Here is a 17,752-nt window from a genome sequence, read left to right as displayed (position 1 = left end):
ATACATTTCAAAAACCTGACCGGCACATCCAAACATAGACTCAGTGTGAACAGATGCTGAACCTAGAGTCGCCAACTCGTATATAGTTAAGTAAATAAGGCAGTACACTGCAGCGCTAGAACATGCAAACTTGAAAAACGAAATTTGAACTGCATTACGGCACTAGAAATATGAAAAATGAGATCTTTTAGCGCATAAAAATGGCCAATTTTATGTGTACCTGGTAGCCCCTTTACGGCATCTCTCTTATACCAGGTCCTACACTTGCCTTACCTCGCTGAGAATAAACGTGTCCATCTGAATGGGTACATGTGAAACCTCTTCCTAGACCAAAATTCTCTCTCTCTGTGGAGGGGTATCGGACCTGCTGTAATTAAAACACCTGCGGCTAGGAGGCGGAGTGCACGATCAGAAGGCTAGAGAATACATTTCAAAAACCTGACCGGCACATCCAAACATAGACTCAGTGTGAACAGGTGCTGAACCTAGAGTCGCCAACTCGTATATAGTTAAGTAAATAAGGCAACACACTGCAGCGCTAGAACAGGCAAACTTGAAAAACGAAATTTGAACTGCATTACTGTACTAGAAATATGAAAAATGAGAGCTTTTAGCGCATAAAATTGGCCAATTTTATGTGTACCTGGTAGCCCCTTTACGGCATCTCTCTTATACCAGGTCCTACACTTGCCTTACCTCCCTGAGAATAAACGTCTCCATCTGAATGGGTACATGTGAAACCTCTTCCTAGACCAAAATTCTCTCTCTCTGTGGAGGGGTATCGGACCTGCTGTAATTAAAACACCTGTGGCTAGGAGGCGGAGTGCACGATCAGAAGGCTAGAGAATACATTTCAAAAACCTGACTGGCACATCCAAACATAGACTCAGTGTGAACAGGTGCTGAACCTAGAGTCGCCAACTCGTATATAGTTAAGTAAATAAGGCAGCACACTGCAGCGCTAGAACATACAAACTTGAAAAACGAAATTTGAACTGCATTACTGCACTAACCTGGTATAAGAGAGATGCCGTAAAGGGGCTACCAGGTACACATAAAATTGGCCATTTTTATGCGCTAAAAGCTCTCATTTTTCATATTTCTAGTGCAGTAATGCAGTTCAAATATCGTTTCTCAAGTTTGTATGTTCTAGCGCTGCAGTGTGCTGCCTTATTTACTTAACTATATACGAGTTGGCGACTCTAGGTTCAGCACCTGTTCACACTGAGTCTTTGTTTGGATGTACCGGTCAGGTTTTTCAAATCCAGTGCAGGCTTCGGCCTACACACTGCTCCTCCTGCTGTACCTGGGCTCTAACACCGCTAGTTGGTGCCTGGAAGTGCTACTTGCACAGAGCCAAACTCCTCGCCAATATGTTAGTGGAGTTCAGTAACGTCAGCTGCTCCCCTGCTGTGTATCCGGCAACGTGTCATGCGACCGCCACGCTGGCACAATAACAGACATTAAAGGGAACCTGTCCCCCCCTCTCAGGCATTTGTAACTCTAAGCGCCATCTTGTGCAGCAGTAATGCTGCACAAGGAACAGGTGGGTCTTTTAGTTATGCTCCGTGCAGACGCTGCACTTAACACTTATAAAATATGTGTCCCCTCATACCGTGCAACCGTCCCGGAGGTGGGACTTTCCTTTGCAATGAGACGCAGCACAGCCTGCATTCATACCCCTTTGGCGCCAGGCGCCACCTCCTCAGCATTGATTGAATCTGTCACAGAGCCCGCGCTGTTGTGTTAAACCTTGGCTATGCGCAGTTAGCGCTGCCCATCTTCTGACATCTTTTGGCGTCAGGATGACTGCGCCTGTGCGGCCGCGCAGCCAGATATCCCGCCACGCAGTGTCTTCCGATTTACTCACACTTAGGGGCTGGGATTCATGGGAATGCACTGTGCATATCTTCACCAATCGCCTCTCTATCATCTCCTTCCGCCTTCATCTGACTGTGCGGCGTCACGGCCGTGGCATGTGATTTGGGATCAGCTGACCCCGCCCACTCTGAGGAAGGCGGAAGGAGATGAGTGAGTTGCGAAGACAGGCACTGCACAAGGCCATGAATCCCAGCCTCGCAGTGACTTCCGATTTACTCACACTGCGGGGCTGGGATTCATGGGAATGCGCTGTGCATATCTTCGCCAATAATAATAATAATTATAAAAATAATTTTTATTTATATAGCGCCAACATATTCCGCAGCGCTTTACAAATTATAGAGGGGACTTGTACAGACAATAGACATTACAGCATAACAGAAATACAGTTCAAAACAGATACCAGGAGGAATGAGGGCCCTGCTCGCAAGCTTACAGACTATGAGGAAAAGGGGAGACACGAGAGGTGGATAATCTATCATCTCCTTCCGCCTTTCTCTGACTGTGCGGCATCACGGCCGTGGCATGTGATTAGGGAGCAGCTGACGCCAGACACTCTGAAGAAGGCGGATGTAGAGGAGTGAGAGGCAAAGATATGTACTGCGCATGCCCATGAATCCCAGCCCCACAGTGTGACTAAATCAGAAGACACTGCGTGGCGGGATCTCGGGCTGCACGGCCTCACAGGCGCAGTCATCCTGACACCAAAAGATGTCAGAAGATGGGCAGCGCTAACTGCTCATGGCCAAGGTTTAACACAACAGCGCAGGCTCTGTGACAGATTCAAGCAACGCTGAGGAGGCGGCGCCTAGCACCAAAGAGGTATGAATGCCGGCTGTGCTGCGTGTCATTACGAAGGAAAGTCCCACCTCCAGGATGGTTTCACGGTGTGAGGGGACACATTTTATAAGTGTTTAGTTCAGCATGTGCAAGGAGCATAATTTAAAAGAGCCACCTTTTCCTTGTGCAGCGTTAGTGCACAATCTGTTTGTCATGCAATCCCTGGGCTCCAACACCACCAGTTGCTGCTCAGAAGTCTCTTTGGTTCGGGTGCTCCCTCCTGCCCAACCTGGTTCCAGCACCGTCAGCTGGTTCCAGGTAGTGTCAAGGTCACTTAGACTCCAATACGTTGTCCTGTCGTGTTGCGGTCGGGTTAGCTGACTCCATGGTGCCTCCAGTTTAGGAGTTTCCTATGTGGGCTGCGGGAAGTGGCAATCAAGGCTGGTTCTGTAGTGCCAATAGAACAAGCTCCCCCTGTAGGACTGTTGGTGTTCGGTAACTGCGGCAGCCTCGCGGTCTAGCTATTATTTCTTTTCCTGTGGACCTCCTGCTCCACATCCTGCTTTCAGCACCGTCAGCTGGTTCCGAGCAGAGCCTTTGGCTTAGGTGCCTCCTTCTGGGTATCTGAGTTCTGACAACATCAGGCGGTCCTTGGTAGTGCTTTGTAGCACGGGTACCTCCTGCTTAGTAACCGGGTTCCAGCACCGTCAGCTGGTCCTCGGTCATGCCATTAGCTCTTCTACCTTCGTGTAGCCATCCAGGTTCCAGTACCATCAGCTGGTTCTCTGCACTGTCTTTTGCTCTTAGACCTTCTGCTCCCCATCCTGGTTCCAGCACCGTCAGCTGGTTCCGGGCAGAGCCTTTGGCTTAGGTGCCTCCTTCTGGGTATCCGAGTTCCGCCAATGTCAGGTGGTCCTTGGTAGTGCTTTGTACCACGGGTACCTCCTGCTTTGTAACCGGGTTCCAGTACCGTCAGCTGGTTCTCGGCAGTGTCTTTGTCACGGGTATTCCCTCCTGCCCAGCCTGGTTCCAGCATCGTCAGCTGGTTCTGGGTAGTGTCAAGGTCACTTAGACTACAATACGTTGTCATGTCATGTTGCGGTCGGGTTAGCCGACTCCATGGTGCCTCCAGTTTAGGAGCTTCCTATGTGGGCTGCGGGAAGTGGCAATCAAGGCTGGTTCTGTAGTGCCAATAAGACAAGCTCCCCCTGTAGGACTGTTGGTTTTTGGTAACTGCGGCAGCCTCGCAGCCGAGCTGTTATTTCTTCTCCTGTGGACCTTCTGCTCCACATACAGGTACCAGCACCGTCAGCTGGTTCCGGGCAGAGCCTTTGGCTTAGGTGCCTCCTTCTGGGTATCCGAGTTCCGCCAACGTCAGGCGGTCCTTGGTAGTGCTTTTTAGCACGGGTACCTCCTGCTTTGTAACCGGGTTCCAGCACCGTCAGCTGGTCGTCGGTCATGCCATTGGCTCTTTTACCTTCGGGTAGCCATCCGGGTTCCAGTACCATCAGCTGGTTCTCGGCAGTGTCTTTTGCTCTTGTATCTTCTGCTCCCCATCCTGGTTCCAGTACCGTCAGCTGGATTGCGGGCAGAGCCTTTGGCTTAGGTGCCTCCTTCTGGGTATCCGAGTTCCGCCAACATCAGGTGGTTTTTGGTAGTGCTTTGTAGCACGGGTACCTCCTGCTTAGTAACCGGGTTCCAGCACCATCAGCTGGTCCTCGGTTGTGCCATTGGCTCTTGCATCCTTGGGCAACGCATCTGGGTTCCAGTACTGTCAGCTGGTTCTCGGCAGTGTCTTTGTCACGGGTACTCCCTCCTGCCCAGCCTGTTTCCAGCACCGTCAGCTGGTTCCGGGTAGTGTCAAGGTCACTTAGACTTCAATACATTGTCCTGTCGTGTTGCGGTTGGGTTAGCCGACTCCATGGTGCCTCCAGTTTAGGAGCTTCCAATGTGGGCTGCGGGAAGTGGCAATCAAGGCTGGTTCTGTAGTGCCAATAGAACAAGCTCCCCCTGTAGGACTGTTGGTGTTCGGTAACTGCGGCAGCCTCACAGCCTAGCTATTATTTCTTTTCCTGTGGACCTCCTGCTCCACATCCTGGTTCCAGCACCGTCAGCTGGTTCCGGGCAGAGCCTTTGACTTAGGTGCCTCCTTTTGGGTATCCAAGTTCCACCAACGTCAGGTGGTCCTTGGTAGTGCTTTGTGGCACAGGTACCTCCTGCTTAGTAACTGGGTTCCAGCACTGTCAGCTGGTCCTTGGTCATGCCATTGGCTCTTCTACCTTCGGGTAGCCATCCGGGTTCCAGTACCATCAGCTGGTTCTCGGCAGTGTCTTTTCCTCTTGTACCTTCTGCTCCCCAACCTGGTTCCAGTACCGTCAGCTGGTTCCGGGCAGAGCCTTTGGCTTAGGTGCCTACTTCTGGGTATCCGAGTTCTGCCAATATCAGGCGGTCCTTAGTAGTGCTTTGTAGCATGGGTACCTCCTGCTTTGTAACCGGGTTCCAGCACCGTCAGCTGGTCCTCGGTCATGCCATTGGCTCTTCTACCTTTGGGTAGCCATCTGGGTTCCAGGACCGTCAGCTGGTTCTCGGCAGTGTCTTTTGCTCTTGTACCTTCTGCTCCCCATCCTGGTTCCAGTACCGTCAGCTGGTTCCGGGCAGAGCCTTTGGCTTAGGTGCCTACTTCTGGGTATCCGAGTTCTGCCAACGTCAGGCGGTCCTTGGTAGTGCTTTGTAGCACGGGTACCTCCTGCTTAGTAACCGGGTTCCAGCACCGTCAGCTGGTCCTCGGTCGTGCCATTGGCTCTTCTACCGTTGGGTAGCCATCTGGGTTCCAGTACCGTCAGCTGGTTCTTGGCAGTTCCTCGGCCTTCTTGTACCTCCTGCTACAGTTCCAAGTTCAAGAGCCTAAGCATGACGACCCTGAAGACCGAAAAGCAAAAGAACAAGAAGCTGCAGAACAAAAAGCAGAACATTAAGCATAAGACTAAAAATCAGAGCAAAAGATATTATCTAAATTATAAGCAGAAGAAGACTAAGCAGTGTATGGGGGTGAGTCCGTTCCTCCTCGTGGTGCCCCTGGATAAAACCTGCTGCTGCAGGCCAAACTGAACGCGGACAAATCCAGTTTTAAATCTTTTGTGGCAGGCAGAACGGAGGGTGTGATCTTCAAACTTTGATAGATAACAACTACAGGAATGCCTGTCACACATAAGATTTTGATGAAGAAGAAGAATATGAAGGAGATTATGAAGTTGAATATGAAGAAGAAGAGTTGAATGAGAAGAATATGAAGATTTTTTAAAAAAAGAATAATAGGAAGAAGTTGAAGAAGAAGATGAATAAGGTGGAGAAGAAGTTGATGAAAAAGATGCTGCTGAGGATGATGAAGAAGAAAGTGTGGTAGAAGAAAAAAAAAAAGGTGCCGATCATGGAAGTAGAGAAACATAAATATCTCACAAAATCTAACAAATGTAAACATAGTCAAAATCTTTGTAACTCCGAACGTCTTAAAAAATTTATAATTCCTGCTATTCCATTTGAATGGGCTAAACCTCTATGCCTTTAATGTCCCCTCCCCCTCCTCCGATGCATTCTACGTTATTCTGAGTTTTTTTCCTTCATGTGGAATTAGGCTACAAGGAAAAATGGGTTATTTTAATTCCGATATTTTTCTCCCATTGACTTGCATTGGTATCGGGTATCGGTATCGGCGAGATCCGATATTTTGCCGGTATCGGCCGTTCCAATCCGATACCGATACTTTCGAATATCGGAAGGTATCGCTCAACACTAGACATGACTCTCTGATTTAGGGTCTTAAAAATTAAAAGTTTGAAAATTACAAAATATTTTGCCAAATTTCTGCTTTTTTCACAAATGACCTCAAGTTATATCAAATAAATTGTATCACTATCATCAAGTACAATAAGTCACAAAAAAACATTCTCAGGCTATGTGCTCACGTTGCGGATTAGGCTTAGGAATTTCTGGTGCGGATTCTGCCTCTCCTGGCAGAAAACGCACCTGCGGTTCCGCAGCATTTTTTGTGCGGTTCTGCAGCGTTTTTTGTGCATTTTTGCTGTGGTTTTCTCGCGGATTTGCTGTGTTTTTTACCCCTGCAGATCTCTATAATGGAATGGGTACAAAAACGCTGCAGATTCACAAAAAAGAAGTGACATGCTACTTCTTTTAAGGCTGGAGTCACACTATCGAGTTTTACGGACGTATGAGTGCAGAAAATACGTCCGTAAAACACGCCTAACAAACGTCCCAATTATTCTCTATGCCCCTGCTCCTATCTGCCGTATTTTACTGATCAGTATTATACGGCTTTCTACGGCCGTAGAAAGTCGCAGCATGCTGCGTTTGTCACCGTATTGCGCAAAAAAACGCCAATGAAAGTCTATGGAAGCCAGATAAATACGGATTACACACGGACCAGCAGTGTGACTTGCGAGAAATACGCAGCGGTGTTAGAGAGAAAAGCCGGAAATTCAGTGCGGTGTACAGTAAAATCACACTGACAGCTTACAGTAGAATAGGTAGAATAAATGTGTACACATAGAATAGGTATATATATATATGTCAGTGAGACACATATATGTATATATATTATTACTTCATACAGCGCTAGATAGCTTTAAAGCCGGTAATTCAATTGCCGGCTTTCGCTATCTCCTTCCTAAAACCCGACATGATATGAGACCTGGTTTACATACAGTAAACCATCTCATATCCCCTTTTTTTTGCATATTCCACACTACTAATGTTAGTAGTGTGTATATGCAAAATTTGGCCATTCTAGCTATTAAATTAAAGGGTTAAATGGCGGAAAAAATTGGCGTGGGCTCCCGTGCAATTTTCTCCGCCAGAGTAGTAAAGCCAGTGACTGAGGGCAGATATTAATAGCCTGGAGAGGGTCCACGGTTATTGCCCCCCCCCTGGCTAAAAACATCTGCCCCCAGCCACCCCAGAAAAGGCACATCTGGAAGATGCGCCTATTCTGGCACTTGGCCACTCTCTTCCCATTCCCGTGTAGCGGTGGGATATGGGGTAATGAAGGGTTAATGCCACCTTGCTATTGTAAGGTGACATTAAGCCAAATTAATAATGGAGAGGTGTCAATTATGACACCTATCCATTATTAATCCAATACTAGTAAAGGGTTAAAAAAACACAACCACATTATTAAAAATTATTTTAATGAAATAAAAACAAAGGTTGTTGTAATATTTTATTCTACGCTCAATCCAATCACTGAAGACCCTCGATCTGTAACAAAAAAATAAAGTAAACCAACAATATCCATACCTTCCGCAGATCTGTAACGTCCAACGATGTAAATCCATCTGAAGGGGTTAAAATATTTTGCAGCCACGAACTCTGCTAATGCAGCGTTGTTCCTGGCTGCAAAACCCCGGGGAATGAAGGTAAAGTAGGTCAATGACCTATATTTACATTCATTTGCGGTGAGGCGCCCTCTGCTGGTTGTCCCTAGATCGTGGGAACTTTCCTAGAAAGCTCCCAGGCTCGAGTTCATATGAGGACAACCAGCAGAGGGCGGCCTTTTATGAACTCGAGCCTGGGAGCTTTCTAGGAAAGTTCCCACGATCTAGGAACAACCAGCAGAGGGCGCCTCACCGCAAATGAAGGTAAATATAGGTCATTGACCTACTTTACCTTCATTCTCCGGGGTTTTGCAGCAAGGAGCAGCGCTGCATTAGCAGAGCTCCTTGCTGCAAAATATTTTAACCCCTTCAGATGGATTTACATCGTGGGACTTTACAGATCTTCGGAAGGTATGTATATTGTTGTTTTTTTTGGTTTGTTTGTTACAGATCGAGGGTCTTCAGTGAGTGGATTGAGTGTAGAATAATATATTACAACAACCTTTGTGATTTTTTCATTAAAATACTTTTTAATAATGTGTTTGTGTATTTTTTAATCCTTTACTACTATTGGATTAATAATGGATAGGTGTCATAATTGACACCTCTCCATTATTAATTTGGCTTAATGCCACCTTATAATAGCAAGGTGGCATTAACCCTTCATTACCCCATATCCCACCGCTACACGGGAATGGGAAGAGAGTGGCCAAGTGCCAGAATAGGCGCATCTTTCAGATGTGCCTTTTCTGGGGTGGCTGGGGGCAGGTGTTTTTATCCGGGGGGGGCCAATAACCATGGACCCTCTCCAGGCTATTAATATCTGCCCTCAGTCACTGGCTTTACTACTCTGGCGGAGAAAATTGCGCGGGAGCCCACGCCAATTTTTTCCGCCATTTAACCCTTTAACTTAATAGCTAGAACGGCCAAATTTTGCATATACACACTACTAACATTAGTAGTGTGGAATATGCAAAAAAAAAGGTGATATGAGATGGTTTACTGTATGTATCATGTCGGGTTTTAGGAAGGAGATAGCAAAAGCCGGCAATTGAATTACCGGCTTTAAAGCTATCTAGCGCTGTATGAAGTTTTAATATATATACATATATGTGTCTACTAAAATATATATATATATATAGACAGTATATATGTTTTTTTTTTACACATAGATCCCTTGTATAGCCGTATGTTGGTTTTGCAAGCCTGCGAGAAAAACACGCAGTGTGCCATACGGATTACATGCGGAGGATGCCATGCGCAAAAAACGCTGAAACACCCTGCCTACGGAGGAGCTACGGACCACTATTTTGGGGACTTTTCAGCGTATTACGGCCGTAATATATGGACCGTATTGTCTTACGCTGAGTGTGACTCCAGCCTAAACCACAGCGTTTCCACAGCGGATTTTCCGCAAAGTGTGCACAACATTTTTTTTTTCTCATTGATTTACATTATACTGTAAATCAATTGCGGATCTGCAGCGTTTCTGCACCTCAAAAAAATCTGCGGATCCGCAGAGAATCCGCAACGTGTGCACATACCCTCAGAATCAGTGGGATCCATTGAAGCGTTCCAGAGTTATGACCTCATTAAGTGACAGTGGTCGGAATTTAAAAATTGGCCTGGTCAGGAAAATCAAAGCAGTCTTTAAGGTGAATGGGTTAAGCTTGGACTTAGGATGCAGATATTGTGGGGTGGGGGAGGCAGGAAGGGTATAACTGGTAAACAAAAAATAATAGGAAAAACTTTACAGTCATATTCAATCAATTTGACTGGCATAAAAGAACAGTGAAATGTATAAAAAGTTGAAAGCAAGTAAAAATATAGGTAAAGTACAAATAACATTAAAAGAACCAGTACAAGTGGGACTCTGCTTAAAGTATGATAGTATGATATAGTGTTTTAATAAACAAGAATAAAGAAGTTATAGAAAGTAAATAGCCCTTAGTTGGGCAAACCCTTGATATCAGTGATAGATGCTTCTCAAGGCATTTGTAAAAATCTGTGATGGGAGTATGATATGATGAGGAGAAATAAACTCATGCGAGTTATGTTGTTATCCACCCAATTTGTTAGGCTAAGGTCTAGGATCAAAATTTCCACAATATTTATGGGACATTTATAAATATCTATTTTGATTGCCGTAAGTGTTTTTAACAAAGTGCATTCCATATTGGGAGAAGGACTTTGAGATTACCTAGAGGAGGAGAGAATTGAAAATGTAGAACTACGGAAGCCATAAGATGATGCTGTATGAAGACATTTTTCAGGGCATAATTTTCTATATGCATTCTGTCTATTTTCCATTGTATTTAAACTGATCTAGCATCATAGCTCTATAACATTGTTAAATAGATAGACAGCCTAATTGTCCCTCACCAGCTGGAAGGTACAGAACATTTGCTCTCGTTCACCACTTAAGTTTGCCTGCAACAAATTGAATAACAAATCTTTGCATATCTTTAAAATACCCTATAGGGAGGTGGATTAGGATGTGAAAATAGTAGATAATCTTTAGTAGACGTTTGGCGAATTCTATTAGTTATCAGTTTTGTCAGTTCTTTTTAAACACGTTAGAAGTGCTGAATGATTATTCTCTAATAGTTTTGATGGATGGAAATACAAATGAATCTCCTAATATTGTAGTTTATCCCGAGTTATTCTTAATTTAAATAGTTTCATCAAATGGCTAAAAAAAAATTTAAGATGTTTAAGATTTGTGATTTGGAGATATTAATTTAATGTTATCATATGAGGCTAAAAGTTAATTACATTGAGTTTTGACTGAAGTGATAAGATGGGGCTTTTCATCACTACCAGGACATCATCCTCAAACAGAACAATATGATGATCTCTTCCTCCTACTTCAAAAACTCTAATTAAATGGGAACCTCTTGGCTCTCTGGGCAAATTACTCCATCACTAGTATAAAAATTAAACTTAGACCGGGGCCATCACAAGTGTATACCATTCGATTTTCGTAAATATATTGTCCTCATTAGGGTTGAGCGAAACAGGTCGAACATTTTCAAAAGTCGCCGACTTTTGACAAAGTCGGGTTTCATGAAACCCGATCCGACCCCTGTGCGGGGTCGGCCATGCGGTACGCGACTTTCGCGCCAAAGTCGCGTTTCAATGACGCGAAAAGCGCCATTTCTCAGCCAATGAAGGTAAACGCAGAGTGTGGGCAGCGTGATTACATAGGTCCTGGTCCCCACCATCTTAGAGAAGGGCATTGCAGTGATTGGCTTGCTGTCCGCGGCGTCACAGGGGCTATAAAGGGGCGTTCCCGCCGACCGCCATGTTACTGCTGCTGATCTGAGCTTAGGGAGAGGTTGCTGCCGCTTCGTCAGAAGCAGGGATAGCGTTAGGCAGGGTCCATTAACCACCAAACCGCTTGTGCTGTAGCGATTTCCACTGCCCAACACCACCTTCGGTGTGCAGGGACAGTGGAAGCTACATTTTTATTTTTTTTTTCCCCTCAGCGCTGTAGCTCATTGGGTTGCCCTAGAAGGCTCCCTGATAGCTGCATTGCTGTGTGTACGCCGCTGTGCAAACCAACTGCTTTTTTCAAAGCACAAATCCTCTTGTTCCTTCCTTTCTGCACAGCTATCTTGTTTGTTTGTCCACACTTTTTATTTAATTTGTGCATCAGTCCACTCCTTATTGCTGCCTGCCATACCTGGCTGAGATTACTGCAGGGAGATAGTAATTGAAGGACAGTTCCTTTTTTTTTTTTTTTGTGGGAGATTAAGATTGGCATTTCTGCTAGAGTGCCATCCCTGTCTGTGTCATCTCTCACTGAGTGGGCCATAGAAAGCCTATTTATTTTTTTGCTTGATTTGGGTTCCAAAATCTACCTGAAAAAATCACAACATCAATCAGTGGGAGAAAAATATTGGCCTCAGGGCTTGTGTGCCACTCCTGACTCCTGTGTGTGCCATCTCTCACTCAGTGGGCCATAGAAAGCCTATTAATTTATTTGCTTGATTTGGGTTCTAAATTCTACCTGAAAAAAATCAATAAATCAATCAGTGAGAGATTAATATTGGCCTTTGGGCTTGTGTGCCAGTCCTAAGCGTGCCATCTCTCTCTCTCAGATAGTGGGCCATAGAAAGCCTATTTATTATTTTTTTTATTGGGTTTATAAATTTTCCCTGGAAAAAAAAAAAAAGTGGGAGATTAATATTGGCCTCTGGGCTTGTGTGCCAGTCCTGAGCGTGCCATCTCTCTCACAAATAGTGGGCCATAGAAAGCCTATTTATTTTTTTGGTTGATTTGGGTTCTAAATTCTACCTGAAAAAAATCAATAAATCAATCAGTGAGAGATTAATATTGGCCTTTGGGCTTGTGTGCCAGTCCTAAGCGTGCCATCTCTCTCTCTCAGATAGTGGGCCATAGAAAGCCTATTTATTATTTTTTTTATTGGGTTTATAAATTTTCCCTGGAAAAAAAAAAAAAGTGGGAGATTAATATTGGCCTCTGGGCTTGTGTGCCAGTCCTGAGCGTGCCATCTCTCTCACAAATAGTGGGCCATAGAAAGCCTATTTATTTTTTTGGTTGATTTGGGTTCTAAATTCTACCTGAAAAAATCAATAAATCAATCAGTGGGAGATAAATATTGGCCTCTGGGCTTGTGTGCCACTCCTGACTCCTGTGTGCGTCATCTCTCACTCAGTGGGCCCTAGAAAGCCTATTTTTTGTTTTATTTGTTTTCTAAATTCTCCCTGAAAAAATCATTTTATTTTATTTGGTTTCTAAATTATTCCTGAAAAAATCATTTTTTTTGTATTTTTTTTCTTTCTAAAGTCTCCCTGAAAAAAAAAAAAAATCAAATCAGTGGGAGATTAATATTGCCCTTTCTGCTTGTGTGCCAGTCTTGACTCCTGGGTGTGCCATCTCTCTCTCTCCAATTGTGGGCCATAGAAAGCCTATTAATTTTTTTGCTTGATTTGGGTTCCAAAATCTACCTGAAAAAATCACTAAATCAATCAGTGGGAGATAAATATTGGCCTCTGAGCTTGTGTGCCACTCCTGACTCCTGTGTGCGTCCTCTCTCACTCAGTGGGCCCTACAAAGCCTATTTTTTTTTATTTGTTTTCTAAATTCTCCCTGAAACAATCATTTTATTTTATTTTGTTTCTAAATTCTTCCTGAAAAATTCATTTTTTTGTATTTTTTTTTCTAAAGTCTCCCTGAAAAAAAAAAAACAAATCAAATCAGTGGGAGATTAATATTGCCCTTTCTGCTTGTGTGCCAGTCTTGACTCCTGGGTGTGCCATCTCTCTCTCTCTCTCTCCAATTGTGGGCCATAGAAAGCCTATTTATTTTTTTGCTTGATTTGGGTTCCAAAATCTACCTGAAAAAATCACTAAATCAGTGGGAGATAAATATTGGCCTCTGGGCTTGTGTGCCACTCCTGACTCCTGTGTGCGTCATCTCTCACTCAGTGGGCCCTAGAAAGCCTATTTTTTGTTTTATTTGTTTTCTAAATTCTCCCTGAAAAAATCATTTTATTTTATTTGGTTTCTAAATTCTTCCTTAAAAAAATCATTTTTTTTTATTATTTTTTTTTTCTAAAGTCTCCCTTTTAAAAAAACAAACACAAATCAGTGGGAGATTAATATTTACATTTGCGCTTCAGTGACAGTCCTGCGTGTGTGGCATCTCTCTCATTTGTTGCCAACAACAACAGAGTGTGTAACATTGTGGCTGATTTTCGTTGTGGTCTCACCCACCTGTAAAGGGTAGCTAAATCATACTGAAGTTATAGCTCACCGTGTAAGTTGTGTGACAGCAACAAATACCGTTAGTTTGGTAACGTTTTTAAAACAATGAGGAAGTCTGGTGGAAGAGGTCGTGGCCGGGGGCGTTCATTGTCAGCTGGTAATGAGGGTAGTGGTAGTGGTGGAGCATCAGGTGGTCGTGGGAAAAAAAATATTGCACCTAAGTCTGGAGCTGTGGAGCCAGGTTCGTCGTCTGGCTACACAAGGCCTCGAACGCTCCCTTTTCTGGGAGTAGGAAAACCGCTTTTAAAGCCGGAGCAGCAAGAGCAAGTTTTGGCTTATCTTGCTGACTCAGCCTTTAGCTCTTTTGCCTCCTCTCGTGAAACTGGTAAAAGTAAAAGCAGCGCGTCGTTAGTGGATGTTCACGGTCAGGGACAAGTCGCTTCCTTGTCCTCTTCAGCAAAAACAACAACAGAGAAGAATGCAGCAGGCGACACAACGGGTTACTCCATGGAGCTCTTTACACATACCGTCCCTGGCTTAGAAAGTGAAGCAGTTAACAGTCCATGCCCATTACAAGTTGAATCTGACATGGAGTGCACTGATGCACAGCCACAGCCAGACTACTATGCTGGTCCTTTGACTCAGACCACAACATTGCCCTCGCAGGGTGCTGATCAAGAATCAGACCCTGATGAGACTATGTTGCCCCATCACGAACGCTATACCACCGACCGACACGGTGACACAGACTAAGTTGCACACGAGCTACAAGAAGAGGTAATAGATGACCCAGTTCTTGACCCCGATTGGCAGCCATTGGGGGAACAGGGTGCAGGCGGCAGCAGTTCTGAAGCGGAGGAGGAGGGGCCGCAGCAGGCATCAACATCGCAACAGGTTCCATCTGCCGGGCCCGTATCTTGCCCAAAACGCGTGGCAAAGTCAAAACCTGTTGGAGGACAGCGTGGCCATCCGGTTAAAGCTCAGTCTGCAATGCCTGAAAAGGTATCCGATGCTAGAAAGAGTGCAGTCTGGCATTTTTTTAAACAACATCCAATTGATCAGCGCAAAGTCATCTGTCAAAAATGTTCAACTACCTTAAGCAGAGGGCAGAATCTGAAAAGTCTCAATACAAGTTGCATGCATAGACATTTAACCACCATGCATTTGCAAGCTTGGACTAACTACCAAACGTCCCTTAAGGTTGTAGCACCCTCGGCCAATGAAGCTAGTCATCAACGCAACATCCCTTCCGGCAGTGTAGGGCCACCATTTTCTGCACCACCTGCAGTATCTGTGCAGGTTTCTTTGCCAGGCCAAAGCAGTCAGGGTCAGGGAATCACCAGTTTCGTAGTAGGAAACACTGCATCTAGGGCACCGGCGTCAACAATACCATCTCCCACCGTCTCTCAGTCTGCCATGTCCACCGGCACCCCCGCTAGTTCCACGATCTCCAGCTCTCCAGTCCAGCTCACCCTACATGAGACTATGGTTAGAAAAAGGAAGTACTTAGCCTCGTATCCGCGTACACAGGGTTTGAACGCCCACATAGCTAGACTAATCTCGTTAGAGATGATGCCCTACCGGTTAGTTGAAAGCGAAGCTTTCAAAGCCCTGATGGACTACGCTGTACCACGCTACGAGCTACCCAGTCGACACTTTTTTTCCAGAAAAGCCATCCCAGCCCTCCACCAGCATGTTAAAGAGCGCATCGTCCATGCACTCAGGCAATCTGTGAGCACAAAGGTGCACCTGACAACAGATGCATGGACCAGTAGGCATGGCCAGGGACGTTACGTGTCCATCACGGCACACTGGGTAAATGTGGTGGATGCAGGGTCAACAGGGGACAGCAAGTTTGGGACAGTTCTGCCTAGCCCACGGTCTAGGAAACAGTTGGCTGTAGCCGTTCGCACCCCCTCCTCCTCCTCCTCGTCCTCCTGCAGAAGCGAGACCTCGTCCACAGACCGCAGTCGCACAACCACTCCATCCGCAGCTGCCACTGTTGCACACCAGGTCTCCCATTATGGGGCAGCTACTGGCAAACGTCAGCAGGCTGTATTGGCTATGAAGTGTTTGGGCGACAACAGACACACCGCTGAAGTTCTGTCCGAGTTCTTGCAGAAAGAAACGCAGTCGTGGCTGGGCACTGTAGATCTTGAGGCAGGCAAGGTAGTGAGTGATAACGGAAGGAATTTCATGGCTGCCATCTCCCTTTCCCAACTGAAACACATTCCTTGCCTGGCTCACACCTTAAACCTGGTGGTGCAGTGCTTCCTGAAAAGTTATCCGTGGTTATCCGACCTGCTCCTCAAAGTGCGTGGACTTTGCTCACATATCCGCCGTTCGCCCGTATACTCCAGCCGTATGCAGACCTATTAGCGTTCTTTGAACCTTCCCCAGCATCGCCTAATCATAGACGTTGCAACAAGGTGGAACTCAACACTGCACATGCTTCAGAGACTGTGTGAACAGAGGCGGGCTGTTATGTTTTTGTGGGAGGATACACATACACGGGCAGGCAGTAGGATGGCAGACATGGAGTTGTCAGGTGTGCAGTGGTCGAAGATTCAAGACATGTGTCAAGTCCTTCAGTGTTTTGAGAAATGCACACGGCTGGTTAGTGCAGACAACGCCATAATAAGCATGAGCATCCCCCTAATGCGTCTGCTGATGCAAAGTTTGACGCACATAAAGGATCAGGCGTCTGCAGCTGAGGAAGAGGAAATCCTTGATGACAGTCAGCCATTGTCTGGCCAGGGCAGTGTACAGGACGAGTTAGCGGGCGAAGAGGAGGAGGAGGACGAGGAGGATGATGGGGATGATTATATTTTTAATGAGGAAGCTTTTCCGGGGCCAGTGGAAATTGTTGGCGCGGCAAGGCCGGGTTCTGGTTTTTGGAGGGACACAAGTGACGTGGATTTGCCTGAAACTGCCCCTCAACCAAGCACAACCACAGATTTGAGAACTGGAACTTTGGCCCACATGGCGGATTATGCCTTACGTATCCTCAAAAGGGACACACGCATAACAAAAATGATGAACGATGACGATTACTGGTTGGCCTGCCTCCTTGATCCTCGCTATAAAGGCAAATTGCAAAATATAATGCCACATGAGAACTTGGAACTAATATTAGCAACCAAACAATCAACTCTTGTTGACCGTTTGCTTCTGGCATTCCCTGCACACAGCGCCCGTGATCGTTCTAACACGAGCTGCAGGGGCCAGCAGACCAGAGGTGTTAGAGGGGCAGAAATCAGAAGTGGCGTTGGCCAGAGGGGTTTTCTGACCAGGTTGTGGAGTGATTTTACTATGACCGCAGACAGGACAGGTACTGCAGCATCAATTCAAAGTGACAGGAGACAACATTTGTCCAGTATGGTTACTAACTATTTTTCATCCCTTATCGACGTTCTCCCTCAACCGTCATTCCCATTTGATTACTGGGCATCAAAATTAGACACCTGGCCAGAATTGGCAGAATATGCATTGCAGGAGCTTGCTTGCCCGGCAGCTAGTGTCCTATCAGAAAGATTATTCAGTGCTGCAGGTTCAATACTAACAGAAAAAAGGACTCGTCTGGCTACCCAAAATGTAGATGATCTAACCTTCATTAAAATGAACCACAACTGGATTTCGAAATCTTTTGCCCCACCTTGCCCGGCTGACACCTAGCTTTCCTATGTAAAGGTCTTGCCTGTGGACTATTCTGAACGACTTTTCCAATCTCGTAATTTGCAGCACCTGATTGTCCAGCATCCGACATGTGAACACCTCCCTAAATGGCCAAACTCCCCACACGGGGCCGTGGTATCGTCACTTGGCGCCAGCACCCGTGAGAGTACTGTTTGTCTGAAGAGGTGGGTGTGCCCGCTTTTGGTCGACAGCACTGCCACTAGGTCCCTCATAGTACAATAAAGTGTCTGGCGGTGGTGGTGCGCACCCAACGTCAGACACACCGTTGTAATATGA

The sequence above is a fragment of the Ranitomeya imitator genome, chromosome 3 (genome assembly GCF_032444005.1).
Source record: "Ranitomeya imitator isolate aRanImi1 chromosome 3, aRanImi1.pri, whole genome shotgun sequence".
NCBI lineage: Eukaryota > Metazoa > Chordata > Amphibia > Anura > Dendrobatidae > Ranitomeya > Ranitomeya imitator.
The sequence above is the reverse complement of the archived record's forward strand: the minus strand, read 5'-3'. Positions refer to the sequence as shown.